The following is an 18,931-nucleotide window of genomic DNA, read 5'->3' on the forward strand; positions in this document are numbered from 1 at the left end:
GAATTTTTTATATTTACATCAGTTTATTGTTAGATGTATGTTCCAAAAAAAAAGTAGCAAAACAATGCATTAAATATATGTGCTCATGGTTGGATTATAGATGTTATCTATATGTACATTTATTTTAAATGCCTTAGGGTTGTTTTTGTTGCATTATTGATTTTTTTTATTTGTAATAAGAGCAAAAGTAAAACACGTTTTAGGTGAAAAACTAGAAAAAGTTGGATTTTGATTTTTGTATACAAATAGACAATTATTTAAAAAAATTAGTTTCCCTACATTTTAAGAAAACTATTTTTCAAAAAATTTGATTGGATAAAAAATAATTTTTTGGAGAAACAAAAACCAAAAACTATTCCATAAACCGGAAACAATCAACCTCTTAGCTTTATCTTTTTATTTACTTCAATTTTCTCTGTTTTTTGCCAGTCACAATCTATGAGTATGATTGGTAAATACAAAGTAACTGGGAATAGTTTAAAATAGAGAAACAGAGCGGAAAAGTTTGTGAGTAAATTAAATAAATCAAAGTCACATCTAACGCTACTTTTTCACTTTATAAATGTTGAAAGATGAAACATACATGCTTTTCACTCTTCTTTGAACGGTAACCAAAAGTAAAAGATTAAAGCAAAAAAAAAACTTCTCCTTCTGATTTGTGTAAAAGTAGCAGAAACATGAGTAGATTATGTTTCCACCTAAATTATATTGCTATTTGGTATATACAATTACACCATATGGTTATTTTTGCTTAAGTGTCTATTAAATTTTTCTGTTTTTTGTTTAAATAATACGAAGTTATTAAATAGGCCGTATCTATCTGACTAACTTCATAGAGTTCATTTCATCGGTGCCAGACAGATATGGTTACTCGCAATGAAAATTAGATATTTAATCACTTAACTACACAATCGGATAAATTTGAGTTTGGTAGATTTTGAACCTGAAATGCTTAACATCTTTTCAAATTTCTTATATTAGGATACGAAAATGTGAACTAGAGTTTTCTCTTTCCACGATATTAAACATGCTCAATTAATTGTACGTAAGCTTTTGCTGAAAATCACAATTCTCTTATTTGATGAAAAGGTAAGTTAATCTTCGATCTATCACACTTATTTAACATAATTGTTTTTAATTGATTTCCTGATTTTTTATTGAATAATATTATTTGAAAATTCCGTGATTCATGAGTTTATTTCCGCCGGACGTGCTAATCATTACATGTCATCTTTGAAAACCAGTTTCATTGTGAAAGTTGATCTTTTTGTGGTTACTAGGTGCTCAAGTATGTAAAAGATAACAGATCATTCATTCCTCATTTGTTTCATCTCACCAACCATTGTCGATGAAGTCATCACGGGTGCTCCTGAAATCAATCTCCAGCCATGATTAGACTATTCGACAATCTCCAAGTGATTGTAAATACAAACCTAGAACTCTCAGGTATATTATCATATTGCATATGAGTTTATATTATGTTTCGATATCATAACTGATATTTAAACTTGCAGATGTGGTTGGGCAAATCCGTTATGTCCAGTGCTCTGACCTCACCAAAGAAACAACTCGAGTCGTTATCTGTCTCCTCATTGATCCGTAAGAAACAATCAACACACAATTTCCTTTATGTTACTGTCTATATTGTGCTAACATCAATAGTAAAAATATTTCTTACCCAAGATCAGTGGTCGTCTATTTATCTCTCTTACTTATCAAACTAATTTTACACAAACATTTATTTTACAGCTTAAAAGAAACCACAACAACCTAAATAATCAAAACACCAAAAACTAGAATCTCAAAAAAGACGAATCATTAATGATCACCTCTCTTTTTTGTCTAATCTACAAATAAACTTCAAAACAAATATACCAAACCAATCACTTCAACTAAAACTCAACGACACATACATCGAGTCAGCTAAACATATACAAACTACACAGCCAGCTATTTAAAAATTTACAAACTTACTTTCGCAGATGCTTACGAAGAATACGGAGACGATAACCAAAATCAGTGAAATACCTAAACAAAAAAGCAGAGTAAGTTACGAACTCTGATAAATAAACGATTTTTGTTTACATATTACCCATCAAATAAAAGAAAAACAAACACAGCCACACCAGGAGATACAATAGACAATCCCGACTGACACAAAGGCGGCAGCAACATCTCCACCTGCTCACTCCTCTTGTCTTATGAAAATAGCTTACATGCCGAATGTCAACATACCAATGCTATTGTCTTCTTATGAGAAATACATATATTCGTTTAAAACCCATTAAGGCCCAAATACTCAGAATTGTCACTCATTTTATAGTTATTTCTACAAGTTTTCATGTATTTGTTTTAAAGCTCCGGTAAATGCAATAAGTTTTAAAATAAAATAAAACATATAACAAACATAATAAGGATAATAAAAATTATTACTTAATACACACAATTTATACAACTAAACTGGAGAAAAAATATCTAGAAACAAAATGTACTCTCTACAACTTTAATATAATGTATGTAGTCTCAACAGTACAAGAAACAAATTAAAAGATAAACAAACAATAAGTCTCAGTGACGCAATAAACAACACTACGAACTATATCAATCACATTACTAACACAGTTTAGTTTTTCATAAGTGGAGAATAATGCATACACAGTTCATCATCACAACTCTTATCTTATAACAATAAAAAACTTGAAAGACAATGTTCAACACAAAACTCAAAATACACACCGACAATAATACTAGAAAATATTGAGATAAAACAAGAACTCTGTCCACGGCTTCGTGCTTGCGCGGAGACAATGTCCCTAGTAAAAACGAGGAATTAGTTATTATATAAGCCAATATATATATATATATATATATAAGTTTTTCATTTGAAGCCAGATTATTAACGGAAAAAAGTTTAACTGTTATTCAACACAATTATGCCTTTTCTTCGCAATTTTTAGTTATTTATTATGAAAGTAAATAAAATATATCTGATTGCCTGTTATAGTGTTATAAATGGAAAAAAGTACGCTACTACTCGAGTAAAAGGAGAGGTCCAACGCAATATGTTCCGTATGTATTTGTGGTTTATATGATGTAGTTGTTTATTTTAGTTTTAAAAATATTAATAACAAGGTTTAAATATCTTAAAATAGTTTGAGTATTAATGTAAATATTACAACAAATGGTGTTATTTCAGATTTAAAATCGGTACGTTAAAGATTTAGGAAATTGCAAAATTGTGTTTAATGTAATGTAATTGTTTATATGTTTGAATATCTTGATATAAAACAAAGAATGTTATTTCCAGGTTTAAAGCCGGGATAGGAAATATTTATAAATATAAACATTGTCAGAATTGTGTTATATTTTATATTATAATGAGGATTAATATTCTTAGGAAATTAATCACTCTTAACAAAAAATTTCATAAATGAGACTTTTGAGAAAGAGTCACACATGTTGTAAAAGGTTTTCTATATGAATAAATTTAAGGGTTCATTTGCCAAATAACCCAAAAAAAAAAAAGAATTTAGATTTGTAGAAATAGGGTCAAGAGAGACAAGAAGTAGGAGAAGAAGGGTGATTTTGGATAGTCAGTGAATTTTTATTTTTTGATTATTTGGCCTAATTTCCCTAAATTTAATATGTTTTCAACAAAAAAACATTTTTGGACAAATGTGCTAAAATTTTATTAAACTGAATCCATTATGGTAGTGGTCTTTAGGTAATAGCAGATAAACCCAGTCGCTCAAAGAGCCAATGAAGAGGATGAAAGTTTCCACAACTAAAATTCTTGTACCAGCATCAGCATCTAAACTTCAGTCTGATGTAGTAGCCTCTTTTGGTGTGTGGGTTGTGCATCGTTGTTTTTCCCCATGTTAATTCCAGGTCGAGTTTCTTGGGACATCCCGCTTCTCGCATTGCATTTAAATGCTGCTTCCAATTTTTTTAAGTTTCCAAGAGAACCAATTCAAAATTGACGTGGACTAAGACCAACATTATTAGATTCTCTAAGAAAAGTTTCTGAACAAAACTGTAATGACCCCAACCCTAGGTTTTGCCCAAGGGTCAAGTCATTTTTCTTTAGAGAGAGAGAGAGAGAGAGAGAGAGAGAGAGAGAGAGAGAGAGAGAGAGAGAGAGAGAGAGAGAGAGAGAGAGAGAGGGAAAAAGCTCACCAAGAGTCCTCGCCGGAGCCACCGCACGCCAGAACGTCATCAAGCTCGTCATCACCATCAACCGCAGCTCGAGGTAACCGGAAACCGCCATGTTTTGAGTTATGTTTCGGTCGTTTTAGTAAATCGATCATAACTTTCTAACCGTAGTGAATCTCGTGCATCCAAGGCCATCATCGTGTTCCTCTCGTCAAGACGAAGCCGTAGAAACCAACCGCGTCGCGATCGGAGCCTGGACGAAGCCGTACGCGCCCCCCGAAGATTCGCCTCTGCGCGCGCGTGAGTTCCACGCGCCGCCGCCGGACCACCGTCCTCCGCCGCAGCGCCGCCGCCGGACCACCGTTCTCCGCCGCAGCTCCGCCGTCGCCGCCGGCCAACTTTCCGGTAAGCCACCGCCGGATCTCCGCCGTCGCCGCCGGTGACCGACACCGGTGACTCGCCGGCGACTCGCCAACTCGGCCGTAAATACCCGTTTTAAACCGTTCGAAAGGCGTTCTGACTCGAAATTTCGATCTGATTTCAGATTTGGAGTCCATTTGAGCAGCTGGAGTTCATATATACCACTTCTCTTCATTGCTAAGGTGAGGGCTACTCCGTTAAATCCCGAGCTAGTTTAGTACTACCGTTATGGAAAGTTTAGTTTCGAAACATGATCCGTCTCTGTGAATCGAGTCTGTTTGAGAGTCTTGCTTGTTTATTATTATTATTGATTGTTAAACCGGAAATAGGATAATAGAGGATTCAACGGTTGATTGAAATGATTGATGTTAAGAATTGTTATATATATGTATATATATGCGAGTCCATGTTTTGGAGATTTGCGGGGTGCAGAGACGTTTGCACTGGCTGCCTATGTTTGAGGAGTTTTGCGGGGTGCAGAGACGTTTGCACTGGCTGCCATGTTTGTGGAGATTTGCGGGGGTACAGAGACGTTTGTACTTACGACGCCTTAGAGATTTGCGGGGTGCAGTGTGGACTACTGTGCTAGCGACGCCTGTAGAGTTATATATATTTATATCCTTATGAGGAAATGTGATATGCTATTATCGCATTGGTTGTATCATGTCTAGTCCACTAGACATATGTGATTGTTCTGTGTGGTGTAATAGGCACCGTGATTGTCTCGTGCTAGAGCTAGGCCTACATAGTTGTAGTGCTATGAACTGAGTCAGTGGTTTGCGGTTTAGCATCCCATACCTCACTGGGCGATTCCCCTGTCGCTCACCCCTCCTTATTTCCCCTTTCAGGTGAGACCGACGAGCAGGAGTGATTTTTCGGACCGGTGCTATTGGGCTTTTGGGCTTCTATCGTTTTATCGATTTTATCGTTATCGGGCCTCTAGGCCTTTGGACTTTTATCGTTATGGTATTTCGTATTTTGGATTCTCGGTTTATGTCGTACCTTATGTTTCGGATTTTATTTTATATTATGGAATTCATGCGTGGATGTGGACTTTCAAATATTTATATATGGATATTTCAGATATTTGTATTTATCGAAGTATTTTTACTATTTTGAAAGTGACGGGTGTCACAATTTGGTATCAGAGCGGGTTCCGTCCCGGCTCCGACCCGGGATGGCGATTTTTGGAGACCTGGTTTTATTCGGTTTTGACGGTTTTAAACGATTTCAAAATATTTTCAGGGATCTGGGAACTTTGAAAATAAAAATAAATAGCACCTTTCCGTTCGGTATCACTCCTTCTTAAATGTTGGTATCCACAGATCGGCATAAGTTAACTTTTTCGCTTTTCTTTCAGATGGCGCCCAGGAAGAGAGTTGTTCGTACTCAGACTGCCAGAGTTGCTAGAGAGGCTGAGGATGAGCATGTCCAGCCCGCAGTTCCGCAGCAGGCGGCTCCGCCTATTGATCAGGATGCTTTGAGACAGATGGTTCAGGATGCGGCTAGGCAGGCTGCACAGGAGACAGTCCAGCAAGCTGCCCAGGAGGCTGCCCGAATAGCTGCTCAGGAGGTTGCCAGACAGATGGCTGCAGTACAGCAGGGTCCGCAGATTCGCATGCAGCAGGCTCCACCAGTTCAGGTTCAGCATTATCATCAGGTTCCACATCAGCCGGCTCCAGTCCAGCAGTACCCTCAGGTTCCTGTTCAGCCGGTTCCAGGAGTTTTTCAGGTTCCACCGCCGCCACCTGCTTTCCCAGTTCAGGTGCCCGAGGTTGATGAGACATTTATCAGGGTGTTGGGACAGATGAAGTATGTGAGCTTGGAGCATTTCACTGGAACGACGGAACCTACAGTTGCTCACGATTGGAAGCACAATTTGGATAAGTGTTTGAAGACCATCTCGTGCCCACCAAGGCTCAAGCTAAACATCGCTGAGTTGTATTTGCGCGGAGATGCATCAATCTGGTGGGATGGAGTGAGATTGATTCACCGTGGCGAGCTGACATATGATGATTTTCTTTACGCGTTCAACAAGAAGTATTTTCCGAGGGAAGCTTTGCATGAGAAGAAGAATGATTTCGAGCATTTGAGACAGGGTGCAAAGTCTGTCAGGGAGTATGAGCGGGAGTTTAACCAGCTCCGCAGATTTGTGGGTAACAACATAGATGAGGAGGATCTGATCAGGAGGTTCTTAGATGGGATGCGAGTAGAGCTTCGTGGTAGGTGCAGTGTGGTTACCTACACCAGTTTGGAGGATCTGGTAGAGAAGGCGGCTGTGCAGGAGAAATGTATGGGTGAGGAGCAGAAGTTCTCCAAAGCAGTTCAGCCTAAGGCAGGAGGGGCTTCGGGGTCGCAGAAGAGGCCTTGGGAGCAGACTGGAGCACCCCGTTGTGGGCGTTGTCGTCGCCACCATTTTGGGGAATGTTTCCAGTGCTATAATTGCGATCAGTTTGGGCATCTTGCGAAGAACTGTAGGAAGCCACCACGAACTCAGGTTGCAACACCAGCAGCAGCAGTAGCACCAGCAGTGGCAACGAGGAACTGTTACGGCTGCAACCAGCCGGGTCACATCTACAGAGATTGTCCGAGGAGAGGCAATGCGGCACTTCCACCACCACCGAAGCGTCTAGCCATCGCTCCACGTGTCTTTGCAGTTGGAGATCCCCAGGGAGCTGAGCCGATAGCGGGTATGTGACTTTTTCATACTTGTTGTGTTTGAGTAATTTGGTTTGTGGATGCCATGTGTAGTTAGCAAAATCTTGTGTAGGATCGGTTTTGGTTGGAGGAAAGTCAGCTCACACCTTATTCGACACGGGAGCCTCTCATAGTTTTGTGAGTCCACGCTTAGCCCAGTCTTGGCCTTTTCGGGGTGTATTCGAACCGAAGGCTAAGAAGATTCAGACTGCCGGCACGGAGAGATTGGGAGCAGTCGGCGTCCATCGCAATGTACCAGTTATTCTTGGAGGAGTTGAGTTGCTCGGAGATTTGACGGAACTGGAGATGAGCTGCTACGATGTTATACTTGGAATGGATTGGTTGTCACGACATCAAGTAGTACTGGATTGTCCGAGAGCGAGAGTCCATATCCCCAGAGCAGAAGGGAAGATCATATTCCAGGGGATTAAGACGCACCATGGAATTTCCATTGTCTCCATGTTGCGCGCAGATGAGCTACTGGAGAGAGGAGCAGAAGGATTTTTGGCGACCATTTCGATGGTTAAGGAGGATGGTCAGCAGGAGCTGCATGACATTCCAGTGGTTTTCGAGTACGAAGACGTTTTTGAGGCTTTAAAAGGGCCGCCACCAGCTAGAGCAGACGTTCTTGCGATCGAGGTGGAGCCAGGAGCAACACCAGTTTCACGAGCCCCATACCGCCTTGCACCAGCTGAGATGGCGGAATTGAAGAAACAGTTGGAAGAGTTATCAGATAAGGGATTTATCAGGCCGAGTACTTCACCGTGGGGAGCACCAGTGTTGTTCGTGAAAAAGAAAGATGGGAGTTTCAGACTTTGTATCGACTATAGAGGTCTGAACAAAGTGACCATCAAGAATAAGTATCCGCTTCCGCGTATTGACGAGTTGTTGGACCAGTTGCAGGGAGCTTCTTGGTTCTCTAAGATTGACTTGGCATCGGGATACCACCAGATTGCGATAGCTGATGGAGATGTGCGGAAGACGGCCTTCCGTACACGCTATGGGCATTATGAGTTTGTGGTGATGCCATTTGGATTGACGAACGCACCGGCAGCGTTCATGAAGCTTATGAATGATGTGTTTCGGGAGCACTTGGATAAGTGTGTGATCGTTTTCATCGACGACATTTTGGTTTATTCTCGGAGTAGAGAAGAGCATGCTGAGCATTTGAGGGTTGTGCTGGATAAGCTTCGGGAACACCAGTTGTTTGCCAAGCTGAGTAAGTGTAGCTTTTGGCAGAGGAAGATTGGATTTTTGGGCCATGTGATTTCAGAAGCAGGAGTTGCCGTAGATCAGGAGAAGATTACCGCCATTTCAGAGTGGCCGACGCCAAAGAATGCTACGGAGATCCGCAGTTTTCTCGGTTTGGCGGGGTACTACAGGAAGTACGTCAAGAGTTTTGCTAGCATTGCAAAGCCAATGACGAAGCTGACGGGCAAAGACGTCAAGTTTGATTGGTCAGACGATTGCTCGAGGAGTTTCACTGAGTTAAAGCGACAGCTGACCCATGCGCCCGTTTTGGTACTCCCGAGGCCAGGGATACCATATGAGGTTTACACTGATGCGTCAGGCACTGGTTTAGGATGTGTATTGATGCAGGAAGGTCAGGTCATTGCATATGCATCACGTCAGTTGAGGCCTCACGAGGTCAACTATCCTACGCATGATTTAGAGTTAGCAGCAGTTGTATTTGCACTGAAGATCTGGAGATCATATTTATATGGGGAGAAGGTGAAGATCTTCACGGACCATAAGAGTTTGAAATATATCTTCACTCAGGCGGATTTGAATTTGAGGCAGCGTAGGTGGGTCGAGTTGTTAGCAGACTACAACCTGGATATTGCTTATCATCCGGGAAAAGCTAATCAAGTAGCAGATGCCTTGAGCAGGCGCAGGAGCGATGTTTCAGGAACCAAGGAGGTTCAAGAGTTTACTAGGACACTTGCTAGTCTCAAATTGTGTGCCACTACCGTGGAAGGTGAGGCAGTTGGCCTCGAGGCTGTGGAGCAAGCAGATTTGTTATGGAAAGTGCGTAAGGCTCAGGATGCTGATAAGGCTTTGTGTAAGCAGATCGAGATTGAGAGTATTGGATATCATACAGCTTCGAGTGGGATGTTCATGTATCGGAACCGGGTTTGTGTGCCTAATGATGAGTTGTTAAAAAAGGAAATCTTGCAGCAGGCACACCACTCGCGTTTCTCTATTCATCCAGGAAACACCAAGATGTACAAGGATCTCAAGCGTTATTATCATTGGCTTGGCATGAAGAGGGATGTTGCTTCATTTATATCGCAGTGTCAGACGTGTCAGATGGTCAAGGCCGAGCATCAGGTGCCTAGCGGGTTATTGCAGAACCTGCCATTGCCAGAGTGGAAATGGGACATGGTAACTATGGATTTTGTGACGGGGTTGCCAACCACCTTAGGAGGAAAGAATGCCATCTGGGTAATCGTGGATAGACTTACCAAGTCAGCCCATTTTCTAGCTATTAAGAAGACGGACAAAGCTGATCAGTTAGCACAGACTTACATCAGCGAGATTGTGAGATTGCATGGAGTTCCTGTCAGCATTGTATCAGATCGAGATACAAAGTTTACGTCCGAATTTTGGAGAGCCTTCCAGAAGGCGCTTGGGACGAAAGTGCATATGAGTACGGCTTATCACCCGCAGACAGACGGTCAGTCAGAGAGGACGATTCAGACTTTGGAGGATATGCTTAGAGCTTGTGTTTTGGATTGGGAAGGGAGTTGGGCAAAGTACCTACCCCTAACGGAGTTCGCCTACAATAATAGTTATCACTCGAGCATTAAGATGGCACCATATGAGGCTCTTTATGGTAGGCCTTGTCGCACACCGCTTTGTTGGACCGAAGTGGGGGAGCGACGTGAGATAGAACCTGCAATGGTTCAAGAGACAGTTGAGCAGGTTGAGATGCTTAAGATGCGGCTTAGGGAAGCCCATGACCGTCAGAAGAGTTATGCAGATAAGCGGCGTAAAGATTTGGAGTTCCAGGTTGGCGACCTGGTATACCTGAAAATGAGGACATTTCAGGGAGGATCTAAGACTCGGAAGCTGAAGAAGCTTAAACCGAGATATATGGGACCATATCCCATTTTGGAGCGAATTGGAGCAGTTGCTTACCGATTGGATTTATCCGAAGAGTTATCAGATTTCCATGACGTGTTTCATGTTTCGGTTTTGAGGAAAGTCGTGAGAGAACCAGAGCTCATTTTGCAGCAGCCGCCCAGTGACCTTGGTAGGAATTTGCGTGCGCCGTGTCAGCCAGTAGAGCTATTGGATCGCCAAGTGAAAGCAGATGATGGTATGATGACTATGTTGGTCAAAGTTCGTTGGGAGAGAGATGGTATTCAGGAAGAAACTTGGGAGTCCGAGCCCCAGATGAGGATTGATTATCCGGAGCTTTTCCGGGTTGACATTGGACATGACAACTTATGAATTGAATTCGGGGACGAATTCCTTGTAAGTAGGGGAGAATTGTAATGACCCCAACCCTAGGCTTTGCCCAAGGGTCAAGTCATTTTTCTTTAAAGAGAGAGAGAGAGAGAGAGAGAGAGAGAGAGAGAGAGAGAGAGAGAGAGAGAGAGAGAGAGAGAGAGAGGGAAGGAAGAAGCTCACCAAGAGTCCTCGCCGGAGCCACCGCACGCCAGGACGTCATCAAGCTCGTCATCACCATCAACCGCAGCTCGAGGTAACCGGAAACCGCCATGTTTTGAGTTATGTTTCGGTCGTTTTAGTAAATCGATCATAACTTTCTAACCGTAGTGAATCTCGTGCATCCAAGGCCATCATCGTGTTCCTCTCGTCAAGACGAAGCCGTAGACACCAACCGCGTCGCGATCGGAGCCTGGACGAAGCCGTACGCGCCCCCGAAGATTCGCCTCTGCGCGCGCGTGAGTTCCACGCGCCGCCGCCGGACCACCGTCCTCCGCCGCAGCGCCGCCGCCGGACCACCGTTCTCCGCCGCAGCTCCGCCGTCGCCGCCGGCCAACTTTCCGGTAAGCCACCGCCGGATCTCCGCCGTCGCCGCCGGTGACCGACACCGGTGACTCGCCGGCGACTCGCCAACTCGGCCGAGTCGACCCGGTGAGTCAACTCGGTTGACTCGGTTAACCGGTTGGTTAGCCGGTTTGAATTGATTTCAATTCGGTTAGGCTAAACCGGTCGGTTTAAATCAATTGGAAATCGGTTAGGATAAACCGGATTAATTAATTAAATAATTAATTAATTAATTAATTAATTAATTAATTAAATAATTAATCTTTGACCAGCGGGTTGACTTTTCCGTAAATACCCGTTTTAAACCGTTCGAAAGGCGTTCTGACTCGAAATTTCGATCTGATTTCAGATTTGGAGTCCATTTGAGCAGCTGGAGTTCATATATACCACTTCTCTTCATTGCTAAGGTGAGGGCTACTCCGTTAAATCCCGAGCTAGTTTAGTACTACCGTTATGGAAAGTTTAGTTTCGAAACATGATCCGTCTCTGTGAATCGAGTCTGTTTGAGAGTCTTGCTTGTTTATTATTATTATTGATTGTTAAACCGGAAATAGGATAATAGAGGATTCAACGGTTGATTGAAATGATTGATGTTAAGAATTGTTATATATATGTATATATATGCGAGTCCATGTTTTGGAGATTTGCGGGGTGCAGAGACGTTTGCACTGGCTGCCTATGTTTGAGGAGTTTTGCGGGGTGCAGAGACGTTTGCACTGGCTGCCATGTTTGTGGAGATTTGCGGGGGTACAGAGACGTTTGTACTTACGACGCCTTAGAGATTTGCGGGGTGCAGTGTGGACTACTGTGCTAGCGACGCCTGTAGAGTTATATATATTTATATCCTTATGAGGAAATGTGATATGCTATTATCGCATTGGTTGTATCATGTCTAGTCCACTAGACATATGTGATTGTTCTGTGTGGTGTAATAGGCACCGTGATTGTCTCGTGCTAGAGCTAGGCCTACATAGTTGTAGTGCTATGAACTGAGTCAGTGGTTTGCGGTTTAGCATCCCATACCTCACTGGGCGATTCCCCTGTCGCTCACCCCTCCTTATTTCCCTCTTTCAGGTGAGACCGACGAGCAGGAGTGATTTTTCGGACCGGTGCTATTGGGCTTTTGGGCTTCTATCATTTTATCGATTTTATCGTTATCGGGCCTCTAGGCCTTTGGACTTTTATCGTTATGGTATTTCGTATTTTGGATTCTCGGTTTATGTCGTACCTTATGTTTCGGATTTTATTTTATATTATGGAATTCATGCGTGGATGTGGACTTTCAAATATTTATATATGGATATTTCAGATATTTGTATTTATCGAAGTATTTTTACTATTTTGAAAGTGACGGGTGTCACAAAAACATTAATGAAAAAAATAAAAAAAATGAGAAAGACAAGACATATGCAGAAGAGAGTGAGTAGAAAGGGTTCGCCTGCAAGAACTTTTTACCGACATTTTAGAAACTCAACTAAGCATATGTCAATTATCCGTAGGCCCAACCAATTAAGAATAAATAAAATACAATAAGTAATTAAAATGCTATTATTTTTATACTTTTAGAAACTCACAAGTTTCTACTCAATAATATTGCTCTAAGTTCCAAGAAATTACTACTACACTATCACTGTGTGAATACTAGTGAAGTGAAAGTAGTATCTCTTATAAAAAAAAACTTTCACAACATATTGAAATTAAAGGTTCTAAAAAACATGTTGAAATTAATTATTAACAAATACGTTTTGATATTTATCATCATTATACTCAAATCGTTTGAAATATATGGATATGAATGATTATTAAGTAGTTGATACAAATTATTTGAAAGTAACCTCGTATATAAAATATACATATTTTCTGTTGGTTTCTTTTAACTAAGCCATGTGTTATAAGAGCATTTCCCAAATGAACTTCAAGTTTTTCATACTCTCAAACCAACTTCAAAACTTCAAATTGTTTTGAACAATGAAATTTTATTGAAGTTTTATTGATCAAAATTTCATATTTGAAGTTCCTTACTTTTAAGTCCTTTCGATTATCTAACTTTCAAATAACATTGTTAACTTTTATAGCTATCATTTTATTCTTTATAATTTTTTTACCTTTGAAATGGACTTTTCAAGGGTCCAATAATCAAATCATTATAGTAATTAAGATGTCAATCCATTTCTAAGAGTTTTGAATCAAAGAAAATTCAGGTTTTCAATTAAGCTAAATGCAATCAATAAGATGAGTGGTTTCAATCAATCTAACAGGTTTCTAAAGCAACTAAACAGCAATTTTCAATCAATTGGAATAAGGAGGAATCATGGGCATAAAATTTTGATTTCAGATGACTAAGATTAAATCTAAAATGACAATGTTTCAATCAACACATTTTCCTAAGTCTAGATATCAATTCTAAGCAAGTTCTCTTCCAAGATAAAAACTCATTTACTCTCATGATCAAACATCAAATTCTTTGGTTTGTGTCAATCAAGCAATCTTTAAGGATAGATCATTCAACTTTCCTAACTCCCCTAACATCAAATCCCTTTGGTAGGGTAAGATAAGAGCTTGATGAGTTGGCTCATACATTTCATCGAACACCTTCCGATCAATGAAATGTCTAGAGTTCTAAACCAGAATGGCCAACTCAAGCTTAGCATTAAAGTCACTCAATCAAGCAAGGAACCACATTAATCTACTCTAAACATTCTAGATCATCACTTAATCATCCTAAGTCATCTTAACCCATGAATCCAAAGATGACTACTCACTCATAATCATGGTAGACACTAGATCATTAGTTGATCCAAATCTAAACATGATTAATGGTCAAAGTAATCAAGCAAAGATAAGAAATTATGATCAAGATTAGATCTTTCACCCAAAAGTGACTTTTGATTAGATAGAAAACAAGATAAGATCCTAAAATTAGGTCTGAGAAACATTTATAGTAGCTTAAAATCGAACCGGGTTAACCTAACAAACTTGGGTTAACCCAAATACAAATGGGTAAATATCTGGTCAAACTCGGAAATGTTGACTTTCTCGACTCGCAGCGGCTAAGGCAGACCGCTCCACCAGGCCGTTGAGGCTCTCACAGCGGCTTCTTGCAGTCTTCGTCTCAGACCGCTGCGACAAGTAGATATCGGGCAGGGAGTGGGATGTTTTTCCAGCGGCTTCAGCAAACCTCTGCACAAGGCCGCTCCCATACTTAGTCTCCGTTCCTCGAGCGCTTGCAGCGGCTTCTCGATAGGGTCATAAGACCGCTGGGACGTCACAAAGCCGCTGGGACACTTGATCATCTCGTCTCATGCATGAAAACCACCAATCTTTCCTCCAAACCATCTCTAGATGCTCCAAAGTCACCATTTGAAAACTCCATCACCTGATAAGGACATATGTAGTGCAATGCAACCTAAACATGTCTAAATGTTATCCTAAATGATCAACAAATGCAAGAATGAATGATTAAAACAATGCAAATCATGAAGATATCAATCTTATGCAAAATACAAATATATTAATTACACTAAAGCGAAATATTAGACAAAAATATTATAATACACATTTAATACAAATTATAAAGCAAAAATACAAAAGATTAAGCTATATGAAAACAAAGTTATTATATCAACTAATGAAAGTACAAAATTTTAACAACTTTTAGCTTGTAATCTGCAAATAAAAATAACATAGAGTTATTATTTTGAAATACATGTAATATGCTATTAAATGTATTATCTTACTAATTAATAATGTGTATAATATTTTTATCATATATTTTATTGCTAAATAAAAGTTTTATAAGTTTTATCAATAAAAAGGACTGTAGTGTAAAATGTAGAAAATTAAAAGTTACATTTAAAACTGTTCTTTGGACACAACACCCTCAAACTTCAAGCTTGAAGTTTTGCAAACCTTAAAAATGAACTTGATTCCATTATTAGTGGGGAACTGATTAACAAATAAAAGTTATTTTTGATTAAAACAAATAAAAAATTATTAGACAACTAACTGAGATTAAATTAAATAATTTCTTTCGGTGAGACATGGACGCTACCGCTACCTCTTATCCAATGCTCCTGGACCATTGGTCCTGATAATTGACGTATGATGATGCTATACGTTAGTCCTGCCCATTCGGTTTTCGGTTTTGGTTATTGATTTTTTTTTGATGAAATACTAAATTTATTAGTCATCGCAAAAAAATGTATGTACAAGATTTAAGGCTTTTAGAGTTTAAAGAATTAAAACAGAGCTAAAAAATTTAAAAAAATATGTGCTTCAAACAATCTTCTCATCAGACCTTGTAGTCTTGGCTTCAAAACATATCCAGTGGAAGAGATGCGGTTCCTGGCCGTTTTATCCACCAATTTAGAAATATGATCGACTGGTCGTGCTGAGTTATTGTGTTTCCTGTCATTCCACTCGCGCCATATATAATAGATCGTAACCTGCAGCAAAAGCCGCAGCAGTATGAACGTCAGTATGTCAAAAGATCCCGTTAGGAGACGCGCCATAGTTATATCCCAGTCGGGATCAGGTTCTTACCCAAGCAGGTTCCCAACCACCTTAATCCGGAGCGTGAAGGTGTAGGGACACGCAAAAAATAAGCGATCTCTTGTGTCGTCAGGTTCACCACAGAAAAGTCAGTTTTGGTTATGATTCGGTTCTTTGATTTTTGGTTCTAAAGGTTTAGGATCCGTTCATATATCTAAAAATTTCAAATTGGTTTCATTTTGTTTTTCTTCGATTCTCGATCCGATTTGAAGAACAAAATTAGGAACCGACTAATAACCAAGATAATTTTGGATCCTTTTTTATTCTGGTTCGGTTCTAGTTTTTCGGTTAATTATGGTTAACAAGTAAAAAGATAAAGTTTTTGGAATTAAATATCAGATTCTTTTGGGTTTTCGTATAAAATTTTGAATAATTCGTATAATTTTAAATATTTCATATAAAAATGTAATCTGGTAATTTGTTTTTTGGATATTTTGGTTTATAAATAATATTTTTAATTATTTTAAAACTAATATAATTAATATTTGTAAGTATATGAATTATATTTATAGAAACTCGGGTATCGATTCGGTTCTTGGTTAGCTTCTGGTTCGACTTCTGTTCTTTGGTTCAAGAAATATAGGATTCGCTCGGTTAATTGGTAAGATACAAACCCAAACCGAGCTTCTCTTTTTTGTTCGGTTTGGTTCGATTCTTCGGTTCCGGATAAATATGCTCAAGCCTACTATACGTAATCACTAGAAATTAAACATTATGTGTTTCAGTTATCTTCTTTACATTTTCATAGAACTTAGAGCCATGTACGAGTTATTGATCATTCAAATATCATATTTTATATACTGCTGTAACATTTTATAAAGTATCTACAAGTATAATATACTAATTTTGTTTCAAATTTATTTATGTTTTTTTTTAATTTTTATGTTTTTTAAGTTGTTTCAAAAATATACTTTGCTATTTTAAATACATTTTTATTGGATAATAATGATAAATTACAATTTTTGAGTAAATTAATTGTGTATTAAATTTTGATTGTCTAAAATTTGTAAAAATAGTTAATCGCAAAATAATACATTTATAAAAAAAATAAATATTTTTTAATATGTGTCAAAACTCTAAATCATACATTATTTTGAAACATATAGAATAATTGTTTGAATCCAAAAGATAGATAAATAAAAAAAATTGAAAGTTTTGAATTTTCAATTGGTTCCATCTTCAACGTTTAACATTTGAATTTACAAAATGTTATGAGAAAATTCTAAGAGACTGTCAATATATATAATTTTAATTTTTAATAAAAAATCATTCCTAAGTTTGAATTTCTGCTACCAAAAATAATGCTTAATGATAATATAAAATAATGTTTTGTTATTCCGGAATTATTATTGACCAGAAGTCTGGAACTGTCATAATTTTTGAAGAAAATTGTTCAAAGTTATTTTTTTTTTTGATAACCTACTCAAATATAAACAATTCAAAAAGGAAAACACATGTTTTGTTTTCACAACCACTCAGATACCAAACATTCAAAACATTACAATTTGTTAATTATTGTGTTATATTAATATAATTTCAAATTTTATGACTTTATACTAGTAATATCCTTATATTTTCTTGTTATGCTTTTAATTGGAAACTAGATCTTAACCCGTCCAACTGGGCGGGTCTTTGTTTTTATGATATATATAAAATTTTGAAAAACAAAAAGTTAATGGGTCGTCTATGATAAATGTTGGGAGTTTTAAAAATTTTAGTACAGTTTTAACAAAACTGGTCTTTTCATGTATACTTTTTTTAAGTAAGAGGTCAATGTATAAGAACCACTCCTTTTGTTATATTGAATTTTTATCACGTGTTGGATCAGTTATATAGTTATATAGATGATTAATAATTTACATATTAAGAAATTTGAGGATTATATTAAAAATTAATAAAAACGTAAATCAACAATACAAAATATATATTAGATATTCATGTTGTTGCATCTATCTTAAAAATACGTTAAGATAGCTAATCTAAAATGGAATAAGTTTTTGAAGATCATCACTAAATAACAAAGCTAATCTCATAAGAGCTTTATGTCTTCCACACCGCTTCGTTAAACATAGATACCGATCGCATTTCACTTGAATCTAAACGGAAGAAGTTTTTGAAGATCATCACTAAATACTGCCTATATACAAAGGTTTGGAGTTTATTTTTAATTTATCTAACAACCGAGTTCTGTTTTAGATTATTTTAGGGTTTTGTTTTGTTACTCAGATATTTGATAGATTATATCTAAATCATGCAGATCGGCGTTAATGAAATTGGAGAAGCAACAACGAACCTATGTTTTTGGGTGATCAAGCTTAGTCCCTGAACTTGAAAATCTGTTCCATAAAAGCATTTGAATCTAAAAGACGTTCAGGGGAGAAGAACAGAGGCGGAATCAAATAGTTCAGCGTAAGTTCCCCATAGGCAACACGCAACATCAAGAGCCCTCTTCAGTATAATATAGAACGAACCGTAAAATTTGAAAAGATAATAAATGTTTAAGGAAAATCAGGTACAACTCTTCACTTAGTATCACACATCCGAAATTGAAGTATTTTCTTGTCTTTGTCATGAACTTGAACTGTTTGTATTCTTCCAAGTTCAGACATTTCACCAATGATATCTAAAACATATACAAACAAATACAATATTATTACCAACACAAACGAACTATATCATATCTTAAATATGTAGAAGCGCGGGACAAACCAATTAGAAGATACGTTTTGAGTTTTCCATTACCAATATCTTCATAATTTGCAAGAGTAAGGAAGTGATTGTCTTGTTGAAAATCTGATTTCGCAAAAAAACTGTCTCACCAGTGAACTCAAGGTTGTATGGAGAACTTGTTGTTCGATATTGACCTCCAGCACCTTTAACTGAAAAGTTCTCAATAAACCTCCATTCTCAGATTGGGAGATTGCGATGCGCACGATACCTGTGATTTTTTTTGGGTAGTAGCATGACGTTTTCCACCCTAAACGCCACGAAAAAGCTCATATGAATATATTTTGGTTGCATAAAGCAACAAATCTATATAGTATTAAGTTTAAATGGGAATATATATATATATATATAGAGTATTTCAACTTTT

At 38.2% G+C, this 18,931-nt stretch overlaps 1 long non-coding RNA gene across 1 annotated transcript; it reads left to right on the plus strand.

The window, feature by feature from the left end:
• The first annotated feature begins 11,293 nt into the window (after positions 1-11,293).
• On the plus strand, positions 11,294-12,606 carry LOC125584295. The gene is made up of 3 exons (XR_007321278.1): positions 11,294-11,475; positions 11,636-11,693; positions 12,361-12,606. It is a non-coding gene; the product is annotated as an uncharacterized LOC125584295 (long non-coding RNA).
• The last annotated feature ends 6,325 nt before the right edge of the window (positions 12,607-18,931 follow it).

Source organism: Brassica napus, chromosome C3, assembly GCF_020379485.1.
Source record: "Brassica napus cultivar Da-Ae chromosome C3, Da-Ae, whole genome shotgun sequence".
NCBI classification, from domain to species: domain Eukaryota; kingdom Viridiplantae; phylum Streptophyta; class Magnoliopsida; order Brassicales; family Brassicaceae; genus Brassica; species Brassica napus.